Raw genomic sequence first — 17,303 nt, 5'->3', positions numbered from 1 at the left:
GTAAACATACAAATATTTGTATAAACATACTTGTTTACATACAAACAAAATTGTCCACTTGTTTCCCCTCCCCGCAATAGTGAAACGATAAAACCACACAGGAAAATAATTAGAACCAATCCATTTGGCCGCGCCTGTTTATTTCCAGACTTTCAGGACGCTTCAACGACTAGATCAATACACAACAGTCGGCCAAGCATGGTATGTGTCTGTACCACCACAGCCTATACTATTTTTATGTGGAGCCCTCCATTTGATGAAAGGTTAACATGCTTGATAATTGATATACTCGTTACAAATCAAGACAAACACTGAAAAATAAAATATTAAAAAAATATGCGATGCAATATTGTAATGGATCTTACATGTTAAATATATTCCTGTCAATCACTTAAAAAAAAACTGAAAAGCTATTCACTTAAAATACATTGTTAACGCTTAGCAGGTGGCAAACATTACAGCAGCAGCGCAGCAGTGACAAACAACAGGTGACGAACACGAGCACTGGTAACCGGCAACCGGTCTAACCCCAGTTCTAACACGTCGAACTGATCCTCTGCAGTAGGAGTCTATTCAGCAGATTGAGAACGACGGCTTTTCTGTAGTCTCCCTACAGCTGGTCCGGCCTTCCGTTCAGTAGTGCCCTGGATCCACAACTCGAGTCTTCCTTCTGGCTGTTTCAGACACATCTCAGCGGTCAGCTGCCGCTGAGAGCCACTTTGCTATGATCCATGTCCCAGCGCATCTCCAGGAATTCTGCGGCTGTGGACAAAAACAAAAATATGTGCACTTGTAGGTATATCAATCAGGTTTTACAGCTAGCTACTACATGAAATGTCCTTTTATGGAAACTTCAGCTTACGCTGAAACATGTTGAATGCCATTTTATGAAATTACACTTATTTATAACTTCCCCCCCCCACGAAATGTGCTTAAAAAATGAATCTGATATGCTTTGAATTGTAAATAAAAAAATGAATGTGATATACTTTGAATAGTAAATAAAAAATGAATGTGATCAGTGGCGGCGGAATAGGGGGTGCAGGGGGTGCAGCTGCACCCCCATCGAAAAACATGGGGGTGCAAACATATCTTTTTGCACCCCCAAAATCCGTACAAGGGGCCCGTCGCACCATCCAATACATTTCTCCTGAAAACCAGTGATCGTGAACCGAACACTGATGTGGAATAATCCGGTATGTCCAATTATGGTCAGGAGCGCCCCATGCTAGTCTTTGGGGCCCCCACACCGGCTAGAAGTGTCCTGAGCCGCGTTTGGTGCTCCACGCGGCATCTGAGGGCCCCCCACGACGGCCTCAGAGGGCCCTTTTATGACGATCTCTGAGGGCTCCCAACTGAGGGCTTTGTCCCCTAGGGCCCTACAACGGCCACTAAGGGCCCTCATGACGACTACTGAGGGTCCCACAGAGACTCCAGGGCCCCAAGGAGACTCCAGGGGCCACGCTGGCCTCTGAGGGCACCTATGACAGCTTCTGAGGGCCCTTACGATGATCTCTGAGGGCTCTCACGACGAACTCTGTCCCCTGGGGCCCTATAACGACCACTAAGGGCCCTCATGACGACCGCTGAGGGTCCCACAGGACTCCAGGGGCCCCACTGGCCCCTGAGGGACTCTACGACGGTCTCTGAGGGTCCTTGTGACGGCCCTAGACCCAACTCAAGTCTGAAGGCCCATTTGGCTTCAGACGGCCCAGCGACGGCCTCTGAGGGCCTCAACACAACCAGGCTGCAGGGGCTATGCTGGCATCTGAGGGCTCTGCAACGGTCTATTGAGGGCCCTAACAACAATGGCCTCTAGCGGTCTTACCAAGGCCTCTGAGAGCCCTGCAAAGGTATCTTAGGGCCCATGAAGACCCTCAATATGACCAAGGACCCTCATGACGACCTCTGATGATCCTCTCGAAGGCTTCTAAAGGCCCTCACAACAACTTCTGAGGACCCAGGACGGTTCCTGAGGGGCTGAGGGCCCTGACGACGACCTCTCTGGGCCCTCACGATGGTCTCTAATACCAAACGCAAGCTCCAAAGGCCCACACTGGCATCTGAGGGCCCCACGACGGCCTCTGAGGGCCTCGACGCAGGCAGGCTCCAGGGGCCATGCTGACCTCTGAGGGCCCTCTTGACGGCTTCTAGGGCCTAACGAAGGTTTCAAGGGCCAACACTGGCCTCTGAAGAACCCTACGACGGCCTCGGAGGGTCTCAACTCAACGCAGGCAGGTGCCAGGAGACATGCTGGCCTCTGAGGGCCACGCAGAGCTCAGATTCAGAGGATCCAGCGACCTTTGTGGACCTTACGAAATGCGAAGGTCTCCGAGAGCTCACGCAGGCTCCTGGAATTCTACACTGATTCTCAGGCCCCATGTCGGCTTGTTGAGGCACTTTATCTGCTCTTGGTGCCCCGTCGCCGGCGTCTGAGAGTCTCAATGTCGGAACTTATGGGGCCATGGGCCCTACACCGGCTTTTATGGCCCCTACACTACATCGACTCTTGGGACTCATGACCCATGAAATGTGGGTCTAAGCGGCTTCTAAGAATCCCCATGCTGGTTCTAGTAGCCGCCAGCCGAATATTAGGGCTCACACGCGAGCTCCTGGGACCCCGTGCATACCCCAGGGTTCTACCTGCCTCTAAGACCCCACACATACTTTTGGGGCTCAAACGCGTGCCCCTGAAGGCCCCACTGAGATCCCTTTCCTCTATTCAGTCCTCCATACCGGCTCTTTAGGCTAAACATCGGCTCCTGTGGCCTCCATCCCGGCTTTGGAGGGCCTCGATACAGGCTTTTTTGGGTCCGATGCCGGTTTCTGAGAGCCCTCAAAAGACTTTCGAGCCTATACTGCCTTCTGAAACCTTTCAGCAACTTTCAAGGGACCGACCCTGATCGGAGGGCTCATTCAGTCTGGGGAGTCATGTATAGGTCTCTAGAGGAGTCCCTATGTGGTCGGTTTCCAAGGGACTTCTAAACACGGTCTTCTTGGAACGGTCTCGTAGGACCCTCAATGGTCCTTTGCGGATCCAGAAAAGTGGTTTGGACGCTGCGGGTGGTGGCTAGACTAAAAGATTAGCCGATAAAAAACTAGCTGCATTTGCTTCTTTAGGTATGCTTTCATTATTTGAGACAGGTAGGTACACTGCAATTTCAAACCTTTTACAGAACCTGTGTGTATGGGAATAGTTTTCCAAAATCTTCATTTTTCATAAATCAATAATAATCACTCAAAAAAAACTGAAGGGGGGCCCAAAACTTCCAGAGGGGCCCTTTGAGAAAACTCTGCACCCCCATCCAAAATTACCTTCCGCCGCCACTGAATGTGATATACTTTGAAAAGTAAATAAAAATTCAATAATAAAATTTGTACTTCTAAATATTTCTCATTCCAGGAAAGTCATTAGGTAGGGTAAGGTGCCTAATTAGCGACCCCCTTAATTTGAACTGTCATTGCTCACGCTCTGTGGGTGCCACTGTGTTACTGGCTTGATTTTCGGAGAGATCGTTCATTTTTCTATTAAAGTGTAATCATTTTCTGCCCCAATATTCACTAACTTATTTGTAGTGAGCATCTCGGCAAACCATTGCAAAAAACGCTAATAGAGAACTCTTCCCGATTAGCGACCGGGGAGGGTCGCTAATAAGTCTATGGGTTTCCCCATATTAAAAATGGCAAAAAATGCGACGCCTGAAAAGATGAAATATGATCTAAAAAAGGTAACCTATACGCAAAGCACTCAATCACTCGAACAGGAACGTTTATCCAACACATTTACGTAAGTAAAAACTGATCACGTGATGCACCAAAGGCGAAAAGAAGGCGGAAACCCAAATTTTGCGGGCTATCTTGTATGATATTCGAGGTCCGCGCTGAATTCGGCACCCCTGCAGTCAGTGACGACATTTGGCATCCCCTGCCACACATTGCAAGCTTCAGGAACACCTCATTTTCATTTCTCTCTTTTCCCCTTTCTTTCCCTTCTTGAGCTATTTGCGACCATGTCGGGCGCAAATAGGAAATATGAGTTGCGACACATTTTTAACCGCCATGCTGTGCACAGTTGAGTGATTCACTATGGGAAAACGGCAATCAATTAAAAAAGGAATGTCGATTCAGAATAAAAAAGGTGCATCATCCTAATGTGCATCGCTTTTCATCAGAGAGGGCCCAAACACACACGTTTTGGATAAGAAACTCGTCATTTTTATTTAAACTCACCTGAAACGTCCCACCAGAAACATCGACGACCGGAAAATAATTAAATTTGATAACCAAAGTATGGCTGACCTTTTGACGATATTTTTACCCGTTTTCTCATGCCAGTTTTTCTGTAGGGAGGTAGGTCGCAAATCGGAAAGGGTCGCTAATTAGGCACCTTACCCTAATACATGTTTTACGTCTATATTGCGCCTTACGAAGTTCCTCGCGAAAGCACTTGACAGATAAATGAACGCCGTTTGACAATTAAAATCGGTTGCTAGTTTATCAAGATAACAATGAAGTCCCTTTCACAAGCAGAGCTGTCTAGTAGAGCTGCTGAAACAGGCTCTTTCCGAAGACAAAAAAAAAAAAATGGAATGCGAGAGCCTATTCAAATACATGTATTTATTACAAACGCGTCAATCGTTCGCACATCCCTGTAAGCGGTTGATGCGATCGTGATTTCATGTATTTAATTAATGGGCTCTCGCATGAGATTTTCTGGCTGTAGAAAGAGTGTGTCTCAGCCTTTAGACTTGGGTGAAGGACAGGTTGTTCAACAGTTCTAAGCTAACCCCCACCCCCATAAACTGCTTACCAGCTTCGCCTTGAAGTCGCTCTTCGGTTGCTCATGCGAGCAATTACATCCACGCCGGGTTCATACTGCTGTTGTGGGTTCTGCCAAGTCCCGTCGGAAACCTTCCGGTCGTAACCGGCAGACGTCCCTCTAGAACAGAAGCGGATAAAGCATTAGGCTGATGACATTATATTGTCCGGGCAATTTAAGGATAATCTCAGACGGAGGTTGATGACCTCAGTCATTTTTACGTCATGTTATGCATACCCTGGACAGTGATCAAGATATTGTGTGTATCGGAAGCTTTGTCTTTTACAATAAATTTGAGTTAGTATCATCGTCATTTTATATCTATCATGGATTCGTTACAATTAAGTGCTTTAGTTCATTACCAACACAGCATATATTCCTCGCCGAGCTGCGTCCTCCGTTGGTGCCGAGTCCAGCTTCTCACGCACTGACCCCAGCGGTAGATCACGACTTTGGGCACAGGTCAGTCAAGCGGTCACCACATCTCGCCGTTACCGTCTTCGTTCACAGCTCTGTAGTGTCGCCGCACTCTTCAGTGCCAACCATGGTCTGACCTGGAGCGGTACCTAGCCCACGGCTTGCTCACACAACCGCGCGGCGCAGTGACTCTGGGCCGACTTCCCCCGTTCGTCCCGTCTGACGCGTCGGCACGGCCCCATTCACGATGACAGATGGCGACAGGAGACGCCCCCAACCAGATGTGCGGACGGAACCGACGGCGGTCGGCCGTTGCTACCCCTCCCTCCCCTCCCCTCGCTGCGTTGAGGCGACACTTCTAAGTCGTACCTAAGCAGTGTGTTGTTGAAATTTTGATGCTTTTGTAATTTCAATGCGATGAGTGATGACAGAAGAAAGAAAACGTAATGTTTATGCCACAGCAGTGCGAGAAGAAACATAGATCCTGAAAGTTGTCAAAGTTGTTTTTACCTCATGAAATAAGGGCACCAACGTTCGTTCAAAGTAATGGCGTATGCGTGTCCTCATCCTCACAGCTTAGCAGGCCCCGTAAACCAAGACGGCTTTTCCTCTCTTTTAGGTCGAAAATTACATCGATCAAATGTCTACAATCAAATGTCTGCGAATAACCGTTTTCATGATAGGTAACTGGTACACAATTGGTAGACATTTGGTCCAGATACGGTGCCGATTTGATCAAATTATCAGACATTATTTTCGATTAAAACACTGAAATAAATAGGTATATGATATGAAGATATGAAAGAGATTTGGTGCAAATTTGGTCACTGTTTGATGCATTCGCCAGATCACCTGTCATGAAAACGATTATAAAAAAATCGTTATATTGTTATATTTTTTATTTATTATATCTCCCTTCAATCGATGCATGAGCATATAGCTCTAGAACTGCTCCTAAGACTGCTTTTAGCATTCCCAAGATGCAATTTTTCTCTATTGCTGCTGCCAGCTGACTGAGATGGCAGCTTTTGGCGGAGCTCCTGTTTTGTTGGCATAAATATTGTGTTTTTGACGCCGTCACCAGTGGTAATGCGTTCAGATTGTTCAGCTTTTTCTTCTTCACAAGCTGAACTGATTTATTGTTATCAAGACAGTGAATAGTGAGTGAATTAGTTGTCTGAAGATTTGCCGGACAGAAGAATAATAAGTGTTTTCTCGCAGATCTTTGGGTGCGTGCGAAATGCCCTGATTTCCTGTCCATTTTTGGTATTGGAACACGTGACGTAGTTGATGTGGATCTGTCAAGAAGCTAAGTTCCACTAGTCGTCGTCCACCTTCAACGATATGGCTGCCATTATTAATGAGCTTCTCTGCTACATTTTGAACAAAATCGACAGTGTCCCGCAAGATACGCTTGTGCAACTGATTGCAGAGAACTTCAGTGAGGAGGAAGTTGAGACAGCAAAGAGCCTTTTATGTTCCCATGTAGAGGAATCACTGAAAGCTGGCAACCGCCGAGGCCAGAACAAGAAGAAACTGAACATTCAAGACATTTACAAGATGGCATTGGAGTGTGATCGGGGAATGTTGCCCAAGTTTGTGGCCCTAGACTTGGCAAAACTCCCGCCTATTTCCAAGGCCCTAAATACACCTATTTCCATCGACTGTATTGACGTCAGTGCGTTAATGCGCAAACAGCAGGTGATGGAGGTTGAAATGTCGCAGATGAAAACTATGCTCGATGATGTCCTCAAAGTCAGCGTCGAAACATCAAGACGAGTGGAAACCGTGCTGGCCAACAATTCTGCCGACCAGAGAAGTAGCTCCGCACGAGAACAGCGGAGTCAACCGGTGCGGGAACCTTCCACCCGTCTGGATGGAAGCACTTCAGTAGATGAGGCGCACAGATCTGGACACCCTTCGGAATCCACACTGCAGGAGCAGGCAGGACGGGGTCAGCAGCGCGGGCCTGCAGCTGCTACGTATGCTGCGGTAGCTGCTGCGGCCGCCCCTACGACTGGGGGAGACGGGAACTGGTCTGTGGCGAATAGGGCCAAGAGAGGTAAGCCTCCAACAGCTTCAGCATCTGGCAAGCTCACTACCACTAAAAAGAGTGTAGTGGGCCTTCAAAAGTCGAGTGTGATCTCTGCCGTAAAATCAGTAAAGCGTGTATCTCTGTTTGTGTCCAGGCTTCCCCCTGGCACGGACGATAAAGCCGTGGAACTCTATGCTAAAGAGCAGACTGGTGCAGAGGAGGTTGTGGCTACCAAATTGCAGACGAGATACGAGTCGTATCAGTCATACCGTCTCGAGTTGACCAATCCAACGGTGGATGATGTATTGAACCCAGAAATATGGGCGGAGGGCCTGCTCATTCGGCGCTTCTTTAACAAGAAGTCCGATCCTGCCATGTCTGTAGCTCCGAGGACTCTGACCGAATGATCCGTAACGTGTTACTGTGGGGTATTCTGCTTCTGTTTTTATGCTCTGTGACATCCTTTTTAGCTATAAATTGTATGAGGATTAGCACATATAATTGTAGGTCATCAAAACGCAACGCCGGAGGGGTTAAATTGCTTTGTGACAACTCGGATATAGTTTTCCTACAGGAGCATTGGTTATTCCCCTCAGACCTCCCAAGTCTTAACGGCATCCATCCTGATTTTATGTCGTTAGGAATATCATCAATGGACGCAAATGATCGGATATTGTTCCCGCCCCAGCGGCTAACCGCATCAAGATATACGGATTTGTTTTTGACTGGCATTTGTCTTTCAGGTGTCGCATATGTGTGCCTTGCCTCTGATAGCTGACTACTGTGCTTGGTAGCCACATTGACTGCACGCACGACCACTCACAATCCCGGACGAAGTGAGTCTCACTTATATCTCTTCGATAGGCACTACTGGCACTGGCTAGACAGCGCGATACTGTGTGATTGGATTATTTAATCAGCCAGTCTGGTATATTTAAACGAGCGGTGCTTAGAGTTTGAGTTCAGTTTCTTAGTAACCAACATGATCTGTTCGCTCGTTCATGTGCTACCCCCTACTGCGGCGATTGGTTATGTGCCGGATGTATTACACCTTTCGTCCGTTGTCCCCACAGTTATAACGGTCATCACGGTCTGCGACTACTGTGGGCCCACCGACTACAAGCCCTGATCACAATAAATCTTGTAGAACTCTGCCCTGGTAGTTTTTTTCCTGTTGGCCGGATCAGTTATAATTCTTCCACCTGTTGTGAGGTGGTGGTGTTGCCCATCAGTAGAGTGGTGACACAGTAGATTGATGTTCACGGCCAGTAGAGATGATCCTCACATTTGATCCTAACCTGAGGGCTGTCTAGCCTGACATCGTGTCACTCATTCTTCATTATCTGGAGACCTATTTGTAGTTGGAAAGGCAGTTGTCTACTAACGATTCAGGTGCAGTGGAGTGTAGACCTCAGCTAACTCCCAGTCCCCCTGAACTATACGATTATGGACGGGGAAGAGAACCAGGAACAGACATCTGCAAGTAGACGACAGGTGCGCCTGACTGAGGCAGGAAGAGAACACCAGAAGGAGATGAAGACGAAGGTGTTCAAGAGGCAGCTCAAGGAGCTGAAAAGGCACACTGAGAAGATGGTGGAGGACGATGGCACTATCGTCCCAGACTTGGGAAAACCAGAACTGAAGGAGTGGACCCATTGCTATGTGAATCTTCTTCAGACTCTGTCAGACCTGAGAATCCTGCTGCCATCAGACGAGGTCGCCCTCCTTCAGAGAGACATTGAACAGTTTCAAGCACTCAACTTGCAGATGCAAGAAGCCCTGGAGAAACTGAGGAGCACAGAAGCCCGAGCTCCGTCGGTGACCGGTCGCAGTGGGAACTCTCGGACATCGACATCGGTTGCTTCTGTTCGAGCCTCCTTGAAGATCCTGCAAATGCAAGACGAACATCAGAAAGCAGCCCTGCGAGCGAGACAAGCGGCTGTGCTGAGAAGACGAGAAATCGAACAAGAGAAACAGGCCATCAAGTGGAAAGAGGAGGATCTTGAACTGGAAGTGGAGCTCAGCACTGTGGAAGAGCAGAGTAAGGCACTGCACAAATTTGAGATGGAGTTGGAAGACGGAAAGACCTACAGACTACCTGCGGAGAATGACGTGACAGCTCCAGCGGAGTCAATCCAAGTAGGACCTGTTCGAAGTGCAGGTGCTCCCGTGACAACCAGCGAAGTTCGCGGCGATATATCTTCCTCTCAGCGCGCCAGCGTTTCGCTCAGCGTGGCAGATGCCGGAGCAGCGCCTCTGTCATCTGCGCAGGGCGGCAGCGCTCACATCAGCGTAGCTGACGGGCCTGAATCGACTACACTTCATCATGGGCTGAACCCTGGCGCACGTATCTTCAGGCCCAGCGCGATGATAGAGCCAGAGGAGCAGCTAAATGTAGAACGTAGCTCCGGGACGCTAGCTGCGGGACCCACTAACTTATCAGATCTGTTCGCAGAGCAGCGAAGAGGCCAGCTTCCAGCGCTGGAACCGGAGGTCTTCCAGGGAAGCGTCGAGAGGTTTCATCCCTGGGTGAAGGCCTTCGAGAGCTTCATCGAGAGCAGAACGTCATCGGCGACAGAACGACTGCACTACCTCTCCAGGTACACCGGAGGAGAAGCGAGAACAGTGATTGAAGGATTTCTTCTCCTTAGGTCAGCAGACGCGTACAATCAAGCGAAGAAGAAGCTGTACGACCGCTACGGAAATGACTTCATCGTCTCACGCACGTACCGCAAGAAGCTGAAGGAGTGGCCACCGGTGCGCGCTGGTGATGGGAGCGGTCTAAGACGATTGGCGGACTACCTGGATAGCTGCCTCGCGGTCTCACATCACGTATCGGGTCTCGAATCTCTTAACGACTGCAACCAGAACAACGAGATCCTGCGGAAACTGCCTAAACACATCGTGGACAAGTGGAGGCGTGTCGTCGACAAGAGACTGTTCGAGCCTGACGCGGGGACTCAACCGGGCTACCCGCCGTTCGAAGAGTTTGTGAGTTTCCTGAACAGGGAGGCTAGGATCGCCTGTGGACCGGTCGACGGCACACCAGATGTATTTTCGACTTCGGGTCGAGACACACCAGCCAGAGGTCGTGTCAGCCGCAAGGAAAGCGCTCACACCTTCATTTCTTTGGCAGCATCAGATGAACCTGCTGACGTCCCGAAGCACCGAAGTCCACCGTCAGCGAAGCCACGGCCTCCTTGGCCATGCAAGATCTGTGGACAGCAGCACTCTATCGAGACATGCAAGGACTTCAAGGCCATGACATCAGAAGAGAGGCACGAGGCGGTCAAGCGACATGGACTCTGTAGAGGCTGTCTCCGCCACGGTCACATTTGGAAGGAATGCCGAAGCAGGAGAAGATGTGAGAAGTGTGGTTACTCTCACCCAACGCTGTTGCACAGCGACTCAAGAGAGAAGAACACGGCGTCGACTCCGGTGAAGAGGCCAGCAGGCTCAAGCGACGGCACTCCGGAAACTCGTGCAACCACATTCAAGGTGGCGGTTGAGGGCGATTGTCAGAAATCAGCCTGTCTTCACACCATGATTGTTCCCGTCATTCTTCGAAGCGAGGACGACCCTAATCGACAGGCAATCGTCTACGCAGTTCTTGACCCGCAGTCAGATGCGTGTTTCATGACCGAAACAACGCTGCAGAAAGTTGGAGGCAGAGGAGAGAAGATTGCGCTTCAACTCAGCACCATGGCTGGAAAGGCAACGGTGGACAGCCTCAGAGTGACGGGACTTTCGGTCCAAGGGCTCACGACCACCGACCGCATCAACCTTCCAGCCACCTACACACGGGTCGAGATACCAGCGGAGAGACACCTCATCCCTCGAACAACCACGCTGCAAAAGTGGAAGCATCTCGAGCATCTGATGGAAGATCTTCCTCCTCACCTACCGGACGCAGACATCGGACTACTTATCGGTATGAACTGCCCCCGCGCAGTGAAGCCGAGAGAGATTGTTCCAGGAAGCGGCGAAGACCCATGGGCAATCAGAACAGAACTGGGATGGAGCGTTGTGGGATTCGTTGAGGGATCCACATCTGCTCCAACATGCCACTGCGTACAGGCGGCAGAGTCGAAGACGTGTCACTTCGTACTCAAAACTCAGGCACGAGAAGTAAGTCCACTGGAAGTCGCACGCATGTTCGAGGCCGACTTTCGTGACGAACACACGGAGAAGAAGGTATCACAAGAAGACCGACGATTCTTGAGGATAATGGAGGAGAACTTCCATCAGAGAGCCGACAAACACTTCGAAGGACCACTTCCTCTGAAGGACCAGAATGTGAAGTTCCCAGACAACAAGAAGCTGGCATTGAAGCGGCTTTTCTGCCTGAAAAGAAGACTCGCTAACGACAAGAAGTTCAGCGATGACTACAACAAGTTCATGGCCGACTCGTTCAACAAGGGATATGCGGAGCGGGTGCCAGAAGACGAACTGGGAAACGACGATGGAAGGGTCTGGTTCGTCCCTCACCACGGTGTCTACCACGCAAAGAAAGGGAAAATCAGAGTCGTCTACGACTGCAGCGCTGAATACCAAGGATTCTCGCTGAATAACAGCCTTCTCCAAGGACCAGACTTCATCAACAATCTGCTGGGCGTAATCATCCGCTTCAGAAAAGATGAAGTGGCGATCAGCTGCGACATCCAGGAGATGTTTAATCAGGTGCTCGTGACTGAGCAGCACAGGGATCTGCTCAGATTCCTGTGGTGGGAAAACGGCGACTTATCCGGAGAGCCCGTCCAGTATCGGATGAAGACTCATCTCTTCGGCGCGGTCTCCTCCCCCGCATGCGCGATGTACGCCCTGAACGCTACGGCAGACACGTACGAGCAGAAGTACGGGAAAGAAGCGGCAGATTTTGTCAGACACAACTTCTACGTGGACGATGGGCTCATCAGCGTTCCGGATGCCGACACTGCTGCGCGTCTAGCCATGGACACGATCCACCTGTGCGCAGATGGAGGATTCAAACTCAACAAGTTTGTTTCCAACGACCCCTCTGTCGTCGCTAGCCTTCCCCCTGACAGTGTCTCTAAGGGAATGACATCAGTAGACGTCAGTCTGCACCACCCTACTTACGAGCAAGCACTCGGACTGAAGTGGAACACCGAAACAGACACACTGCACATCAACGTGGACCTTGCAGACAAGCCCATTACAAGACGGGGCATTCTGTCGACGGTGAGTTCACTGTACGATCCAGTCGGTCTGATATCTCCGGTAATCCTGAAAGGCAAGCAGTTCGTGAAGCTCCTCTGCTGTGACGGCTATGACTGGGACGAACCTGTGGCAGAAGACGTCGCCGTGCGCTGGCTGCAGTGGAGGGAAAGTATATGCTTGCTTTCCGACATCTCTGTCCCCAGACGCTACGTCTCCAACAAGGGCAAGATCAAGATTTACGAGTTGCATCACTTCTCCGATGCAAGTACATCTGGCTACGGTCAGGTTACCTACCTGCGAACCATCGATGAGCTTGGACACATCTGTTCGGGTCTCGTGATCAGCAAGGCGAAGGTGACGCCCAAGCGGGCAGTCACGATCCCGCGGCTCGAGCTGACCGCGGCGGTCCTCTCCGTGAAGGTCGCGAGCTTCTTGGACAAGAAGCTCAACATCCGGAACCTGCGCCACTTCTTCTGGACCGACAGCATGGTCGTGCTCGGTTATATCGGCAATGAAAGCAGAAGGTTTCAAGTTTTCGTTGCTAACCGAGTTCAACAGATACGGGAACACACTGTCCCGGACCAATGGAGATTCGTGAAATCTGAGGACAATCCAGCAGATCTGGCCTCCCGTGGCCTCGATGCAAGTGAGCTCAAGAACTGTGACCTCTGGTGGCACGGACCCAAGTTCTTGATGGATTCGGCAGAGCTCTCAGCAGAACCACGGTTCGTCGAGGTACAAGAAGACGATCCAGAGGTGAAGAAAACAAGAGTGTTGGTCACCAGCAGCCGACAAGACGACGCCAAGTTTGATCTGTCAAGCCGACTTGTTCCCTTTTCAAGCTGGTTCCGCGCCAAGAAGGCAGTAGCGATCTGCCTACGATACAGACGACGACTCCTGAACCGAATCAGGCAAAAGCGGACCTGCAGCACAACCACTGAAGGTATGGAGGAGAGCAAATCGCTGACAGACATGCCCATTGACACAGATGAGCTGAACGACGCAGAAGTGACCATTCTGAAGAACGTTCAGGAAGATGAATTCGAAGAGGAGTTGGTGAACCTGGCAACTCAAGAGGATCCGACGACAGATCGGAAACAAGTCAAGAAGCGGAGCAGCGTGCGCCGTCTGGACCCGTTTCTTGCCAGAGATGGACTCTTGCGAGTAGGCGGACGGCTGAGGAGAAGCGATCTGCCCCTGGAGACGGCACACCCTGTGATACTGCCAAAGGATCACCACGTCAGCCGCCTCATCATCGCGCACTTCCATGAAAAGACCAAGCACTCAGGCCGAACGATGACGCTGAGCGAGATTCGGCTGTCCGGATTTTGGATTCTTCACGGAAGAACGGCGGTATCTCGGTACATACAGAAGTGCGTCAAATGCATCAAGCTCAGAGGAACACCGTGCGGCCAGAAGATGGCAGACCTGCCGGAGGAGAGAGTGGGACAGATGGAACCGTTCACCTATTCCGGATGTGACTGTTTCGGACCCTTCATCATCAAAGAGCGTCGCAGCGAGCTGAAGAGATGGGGCATCGTGTTTACGTGCATGAGCTCGAGAGCCGTTCACCTCGAGACTCTGAACTCGCTGACTGCAGACGCTTTCATCAACGCCTACCGACGTTTTGTTAGTCGGAGGGGACCAGTCAGAAAGCTCTTCTGCGACAACGCCACGAATTTCATCGGTGGCGAGGGATATCTCATGGCAGCACTCAACGAGATGGACCGAGATCAGGTCAGGAGGACCATCCTGAAGGACAACTGCGACCTCGTGGAATTCGACCACATCACCCCACGGGCTAGTCACATGGGCGGCGCCTGGGAGCGCCAGATACGGTCTGTTCGCGCCGCTCTCAACAGCCTGTTCCAAGATGTGGGACTCCAGATCGACGACGAACTTCTTCGAACGGTCATGACAGAAGCCGAAGCCGTAGTTAACAGCCGCCCCCTGTCCTATGCATGCATGACTGACTCAGATGTAGTAGAGCCTATCACCCCTAGTCAACTACTCACCTTGAAACAGAAGGTAGTTCTCCCTCTGCCGGGGAACTTCGACCGCCCGGACCTGTACGTCAGACAACGCTGGAGGAGGGTCCAGTATCTCTCCAACCAGTTCTGGCTCCGCTGGAGGCGGGAGTTTCTGCCAACTCTCCAAGAGCGTCGCAAGTGGAACCGGACGGAGCTGAATCTCGAGCCAGGCGACGTCGTGATCATCGTCGACGCTGACGCCCCGCGATGCAGCTGGCCTCTGGGCCGCGTGGTTTCCACGTACCCGAGCAGTGATGGACTGGTACGAAGTGTCCGAGTGCGTATCGGCCGTGCTGAATATGACAGACCGATACACAAAGTCATCCGCATGCTGAAGTCGTAGGGTGATTCCCAGTCGAGGAGCCTTGTTTATTTTCCTTGCGTTCGTGTGCGCTGCGCAAGTTCCGGTGACAAAGTGTCATCGACACTATTGTGATAATGTGTCACAGTGACGCCGTGATCGATTTGTGACAGCGTGTTGTTGCTGCGAAATGTGAATCACGCGTGCCATTGTATAACAGACTGCGTTTTGTATATAGCAGACAACGTCTCTGCTATTCACGTTCTGTGTGGAAAAGTGATGGAAAATTAGGTATAAGTACCGTAATTTTGGGGAGCCATGTTCCCGCCCCAGCGGCTAACCGCATCAAGATATACGGATTTGTTTTTGACTGGCATTTGTCTTTCAGGTGTCGCATATGTGTGCCTTGCCTCTGATAGCTGACTACTGTGCTTGGTAGCCACATTGACTGCACGCACGACCACTCACAATCCCGGACGAAGTGAGTCTCACTTATATCTCTTCGATAGGCACTACTGGCACTGGCTAGACAGCGCGATACTGTGTGATTGGATTATTTAATCAGCCAGTCTGGTATATTTAAACGAGCGGTGCTTAGAGTTTGAGTTCAGTTTCTTAGTAACCAACATGATCTGTTCGCTCGTTCATGTGCTACCCCCTACTGCGGCGATTGGTTATGTGCCGGATGTATTACACCTTTCGTCCGTTGTCCCCACAGTTATAACGGTCATCACGGTCTGCGACTACTGTGGGCCCACCGACTACAAGCCCTGATCACAATAAATCTTGTAGAACTCTGCCCTGGTAGTTTTTTTCCTGTTGGCCGGATCAGATATTTCTAGGGCGTCCGTATGGTGGAGTAGCAGTCTTGTGGAGGAAATGCCTGGCACACAGAGTAAAACCAATTACTTTTGACGACGATAGGATAGTGGGATTGGAGTGCAACTTTGACCATTTAACAATTTTGCTGGTTGGTACGTATCTTCCGTATAATGCCGAGCAAAACTTTGAAGACTTTGTTTTTTGTCTTGGAAAGATAAGAAGCATCGTTGAAGATTTCGATTCCCCATTTGTCTATATATTTGGAGATTTAAATGCTGATGTGGAGAAACAATCGTCATTTGGCCGGGAGCTAAAAGCGTTTTGTCATGAATCCGAGCTAATTATAGCTGACACAGTGTTTCTCGAAAAAGGCTCTGTAACTCACATCAATGATGGACACGGAACCGAATCTTGGCTCGATCATGTAGTGTGCCCTAAAAGTGCGTTTGAGCTGATTGATAGCATTGCTACTTCGTATCATCTGGCTAGCTCTGATCATTTCCCCATGACAGCTGTTCTAAATTTGCCTACAACGCCCATGCATGTTCAAGAAGAACTTAATGCTAAAGATGGCAAATGGACAGTTGACTGGTCAGCCCTTGAACAGAGACAGCTAGATTTGTTCTTGTCATGCGTCAACGACAGGCTCAGTGATATCCGTGTTCCATATAATGTTTTATATTGTAACAATGCATCTTGTGCTGAGCATTGTGAAGCCATCGACCAGTACTATGCAGAGATTATATCATGCTTAACTGAAGCATCCCACGTAAGCATTTCTAAATTCGTTCGCAACGGCCAAAAAGTGATTCCAGGGTGGAATGAAAATGTCCAGAAAGCCCATTCAACGCTGGGGGATATTTACTGTCTGTGGGCAGTTCTTGGTAAACCTAGGGATGGTTATATTTATGATCAGCTGCGCTTAGCCAAATCTCGTTTTAAATACTCACTACGATGGTGTGTGAAGAATGAAAAGGATCTTCGGGCCAAATCCCTGGCGGATAAGTTAATGAAGGATCGTCGTGATAGTGCCTCTTTCTGGAAGGAAGTGAAAAAGATGAACCCTTCCCCACAGCTGTCATGTACGGTGGGAGGTGTAAGTGGGTCTGATCGTATCGCAGGTCTCTGGAAAGAACACTTTTCCTGCATTCTAAATTCCGTTACTGGTGAGACCCTGAAAGATTCTGTACTGTCAAGACTTGATGCAGAGCTGATCGAGCCAAAAGCCATTTCGGTGCAAGAAGTTGTAAATGCTCTACCAGAATTGACGTCTGGTAGATGTGCAGGTCATGATGGCCTGTGCGCAGAACACTTTAAGCTCGCCGGTCAGTCATGTGCGATTCATTTATCTCTCTGTTTTTCAATGATGCTTCAGCATGGATATTTACCTAGCGCTTTCACAAAGGTTGTTCTGGTTCCTATCTTGAAAGACAAGGCTGGTTCCCTGTCTGATAAAAATAACTACAGGCCCATTGCATTAGCTAGCGTTGCCTCGAAATTATTTGAAGTTATCATTTTGAACCGAAGCAGGGATTGTCTACGGAGCAGTGATCACCAATTTGGCTTTAAGCGTGGCCATGGAACTGATATGGCTATCTATGCAGTGAAAGAAATTTCTGACTATTACCTTCGTAACAACAGCCCAGTGTTTCTTTGCTACCTAGATGCCAGTAAAGCCTTTGATAGGGTCAATCATTGGAA

General features: G+C 49.7%; 1 protein-coding gene and 1 long non-coding RNA gene across 7 annotated transcripts in view; one reads left to right on the top strand and one right to left on the bottom strand.

The window, feature by feature from the left end:
• Positions 1–17,303, top strand: part of LOC122380635 (cyclin-dependent kinase inhibitor 1C-like) — a 41,125-nt gene that overhangs the window by 6,144 nt on the left and 17,678 nt on the right. The window contains exons 1-3 of one of the 6 annotated variants that reach the window (XR_006256359.1): positions 7,952–8,107; positions 15,169–15,261; positions 15,499–15,579. The exons of 2 other annotated variants lie outside the window; for them this stretch is intronic. The gene's annotated coding sequence lies outside the window, so the exon portion shown is untranslated. Of the gene's footprint in view, positions 1–7,951; positions 8,108–8,344; positions 15,580–17,303 lie in introns of those variants that run through there. 3 more of the 6 variants (XR_006256357.1, XR_006256358.1, XR_006256360.1) reach the window with 3 other exon arrangements.
• Positions 133–5,501, bottom strand: LOC122380638. The gene is made up of 3 exons (XR_006256363.1): positions 5,182–5,501; positions 4,811–4,939; positions 133–762 (listed from the first exon to the last, which is right to left on the bottom strand). It is a non-coding gene; the product is annotated as an uncharacterized LOC122380638 (long non-coding RNA).

The sequence above is a fragment of the Amphibalanus amphitrite genome, unplaced genomic scaffold (assembly GCF_019059575.1).
Source record: "Amphibalanus amphitrite isolate SeventyFive unplaced genomic scaffold, NRLGWU_Aamphi_draft 000102F_arrow, whole genome shotgun sequence".
Taxonomy (NCBI): domain Eukaryota; kingdom Metazoa; phylum Arthropoda; class Thecostraca; order Balanomorpha; family Balanidae; genus Amphibalanus; species Amphibalanus amphitrite.
Note: the sequence above shows the minus strand (reverse complement) of the source record. Positions and strands in the feature narration are given on the sequence as shown.